This window comes from Vicia villosa, unplaced genomic scaffold (genome assembly GCF_029867415.1).
Source record: "Vicia villosa cultivar HV-30 ecotype Madison, WI unplaced genomic scaffold, Vvil1.0 ctg.006175F_1_1, whole genome shotgun sequence".
Lineage (NCBI taxonomy): Eukaryota > Viridiplantae > Streptophyta > Magnoliopsida > Fabales > Fabaceae > Vicia > Vicia villosa.
In genome coordinates this window covers 25,501-29,750 of record NW_026706742.1, presented here as the reverse complement: position 1 = coordinate 29,750, position 4,250 = coordinate 25,501, and positions in this window count along the sequence as shown.

Here is a 4,250-nt window from a genome sequence, read left to right as displayed (position 1 = left end):
TTGCCTTCACAGTTTCTAATAAAGAAAGCCTTTGACTTCATCGAAACTGGTAGCATGATAGCTTTTGAAGCTGTACTAGCCTTGCTCATCTATGGGTTGGTTTTGTTTCCCAATATCGACGACTTTGTTGATATCAATGCCATAAAGGTCTTTTTGAATGGAAATCCCGTTCCGACTCTGCTTGGTGACATGTATTTCTCTGTCCATCATAGGAATCACCAAGGTGGTGGAATTATTGTATGTTGTGCACCTCTGTTGTTTAAATGGATTGTTTCACACTTACCTAAGTCTCCCATTTTCACGGAAAACCAGGAAGGTTTACGTTGGTCTCAAAGGCTTATGTCTCTTACTAATAATGATATTCAGTGGTATACCTTGGCTCGCTGCGGTACAGAAACCATTGAAAGCTGTGGAGAATTCGCCAATGTACCCCTCATTGGTACACAAGGAGGAATTAACTACAATCCGGTCCTAGCCCGACGACAACTCGGGTATGCAAATTCAACTAAACCCATTGGCCCTACAGTGGAAAGTTACTTCTATCAGGAAGGAAATGATCCTCAAGGGTTGAAAACAAAAATGGTGAAAGCCTGGTACGACATCCGATGGAAAGAAAAAGGTGAGATAAAGAACTGTATCGCTACGAACGCCTACATCTGTTGGGTAAAGAAAAGAGCAAGGGAGTTTCAAATGCCTTATGATTATGAAAAACCCATGTTCCCTGTGGTGCCTCAACGACCCAACATTCCTGCTATGGAGGAATACCAAGACACTTTGACCAAGATGAGGATAGAAAAAGACGCTTGGACTTTTGCACTCCGAGCAAAATGAAAAGAAAGCAGAAAAACATCAACAGTTACTCATCCTAGGCTACAGATCTTCTTCGGGTGAGTTTGCATCGATAGGTACTAATCTTGCACACTAAGGACATCGTAAGAACACTAACCACAAATATGCAGACATAAGGCTCCTAAATACACAAACCAATTCAAATCATATTATTATACCATAGCCTAACTTACTCATCCTTTTTGCTCTTTTTCATTCAGGCGCAATCACATTAAGCCCGTTATCTCCACACACTTATAGCAAGGCTACCGGTTAGTGACTCTGATCCCTTTTTTGCATGGGGTTCCGGTACTTACGTGGCATAACCCTTTTGCTTACTCAGATGTAGTTGCGGGGGATCGGACCGTAATCCTCCCTACCAAGTTCAGCACCAGAAACCGCTAAACCAACTAACAAAGAGTTTTGAAATCTTTTTTTTTGAAGATTACACAACTGTTGGGTTAAGTGACCGGGTGAGGGTCACCAAACTTAGAAGGTGTATTATCTTTTTTTTTCCGGAACATTCACTTATATTCATCGGCTTCCCTGCGTAAAGTGTGTGAGAGATGGTGCCGACTGCTGAAATAAACTACTCAAGAGCTGTCAGAGAATGAGAATTAAGGCTAAAACATAATAACAAATTTAAATCAATTTCCATATGCAGGAGACTCACGGTGTTAGAACGATACCGATCTTATGAATTTTTCCAAGTCTCCGCAAACTCGACTTAAATCAGTCTATAGCCTAAAACTTTCAAAACGATGCATATTTATTTTTATTATTTTAAACTGAAAACAAAACAAGAAAACAAAAGAAAATAAAACAAAGAATTCCCTCCCCCACACTAAACAAGCATTGTCCTCAATGAAAGGACATAATTATTAAAGTAAGAGGGAGAGAAAGGAAAGAACACACCCGAGTAGTCAAGGAGGATAGGTGATCACATAAGCAGCCTTTCCCAAAGAGAGATCTTCTACATTCTCTTCTTCCAAAGTGGGGCTCTCATGGAGTAGCTTTGGGTAATGTCCACTGAACTTGGAATTTATATTAGTGTCTTTGCCGTTTATTCCAGGATCAAAGAAGAATCTTCGATAAGTGAAAGTGTCGAATGGGCATGTGATCTTCTTTTCCACAACCTCAGAGATCAAAAGATTGATGGGATGCCTCACTACTTTTGTTTCACCTTCCACTTCAATTGAGATACTACGCAAAATCATGGACGGGCTAATATCAAGAATGTCGGCCGATGTCCACCCAATCGCCTTCTTATGCTTCTTCAAAACCTGCAAAAGCTTATTTTTGTGATCAAAATCAAGGTTAGAAGAAATTATAACTGGTAGCTTTTCCTTCATCTCTAAATAAGCGTATTTCAAATTTTCAGGAAGTTGCTTCAGCTCGGGGGAAGGTGGTTGCTCAATGGAAGGAGTGTTTGGGGTTGCCGGGATGTCAAGAGTATCAGTTGCATGAACAGCTTCATCGATAACAACTTCACCTGTAGTAAATATGTTACCCTGCAAGGCAGCATCAATCTCAGCACATACAACACAAACGTTAGTGTCAGTACAATCAGAACATGAGTAAACATCATCAAAATCAGACAGTGATGGAAAATCAGATGCAAGCAAATCAGTACAAGTATCATCAACAGTTTCAGAAAGCAACTCTATTTGAAAAACAGAATGCTCTTCCAAGGGTTGTTGGTTTGATCCTTGAGCTTGCTGCATGGCATTCAATAAAGTGGCAAGCTGTCCAATCTGTGTTTGCAAATTCTGAAGAGTATAATCTATTTGTTGTTGATACTGAAGATTATTTGCAGCCATTTGTTTGACAATATCCTCTAGTGAAGGTTCAGAAGGTGCAGAGCAGACAACCTGGAATTCACTCAAATGCTTATGCGGATCCTCACCTGCAAAACCACTAAACCTATGCAACAAATGTATTGAACCATATTTCAATTCAAAAGGTACATAACCATCAGGATACTCAATGCATAAACCATTATAGTTCGCATCAGGGGCAGCCAACTGCCTTAAAGTTCTTTGTTCATCCATGTTATCAACAAACACATAAATACCAACAATGTCCCAAACAGGCAGAAACAAATAGAAAGAAGAAAAATGATTAAAATAAATTCATAAAATTATAAAAACATAAAATTTCATCTAATTAGAAAAAATAAGAATTATGGAAATTTTTTTGGATTTTTTCGAAACAGCAAAAACAGTAAATAATTAATTAAAAATAGAAAAATGATGAATTTGGAGATTTGAGGTCGAATAATTAATTAAAAATAGAAAAATAATTAATTACTGATCCCACGATTTTTGTGCTCCCAGTAGGCAAAAACAGATTATCGATCAGACTCAATTTTCCAAAAAAACCGATTTTTCGACTCAAAAAGCCGTTATGGCCGAAACTGCGAGGAATCTACGGCCTAAACGCACAAACACTAAACCTAAGACTCTAAAATCAGTTAATATTAACAAGAATCCCCGGCAACGGCGCCAATTTGATCCGCTGTCGCGCGCGGATCAAAAACGAGTTGTTTTGAATAAAACTGTAGATAGCGACAAGTGACTCGAATATCGTCTCTCAAGGATTCTTAGTTATTATTAACTGGAATCAAATTGGGGGGTTGGTGGTTTCTGATTAACAAAAAGCGATTATTGAAATAAGCTGTTTTGAAAAAGTGATTATGAAATAAGTCAATCTACCGATCCGGTTCCTACTAATCATCGACTATTATAATTTCACTATCCTAAGCGGATTCCGCTCCCGTTCGATTATAATATGATCAACAAGCGCAACAATATTATACCAATTATATTTCCCGTTTGCCGAATTAAGCATTCGGTTAAGCGATAAGCGGGTTAACGATTAAGCATACGATAAACACACAGATAAATTGGAAAACATAATCAATCGAACCAAACAATATATATTATGAATATCAAATTAAGCAAAAGATAAACAGCATATATAATTGAAGGAAGTTTTATTGCAAAATTATAATAATCTCATAGTTTTTGGAACCTGAATACGGAAGATTAACTCGAAGGGATTAGTTCGCCATGGATCAATTCGTACAAGCTTTCAAAATTCGTGAATGGTGATGTCTATGCTACAGTCCGCGGCTGCCTAACCTAAGGGGAAAGAGAATGACCCGTTTTACAATCCAACTGGGTCAAACATACGACCCAGGCCCAAAACCAATTGACCCGAAACTTAACTAAAACTAGTGCTGCAACTTCAACGAATATTCTGGCCCTTCTACAGTCCGATTCTGACTTCGACTCAAACATAAGAATTGTAGCTCTTTCTCTTAGCTTTCCGGCGATTATTAGAACGCCTCAATCGGACTCCTGGAACTCCAGATATGATCGTTTCCGTGCAGACTGTTATTGCTGAAAAATTAATACGAA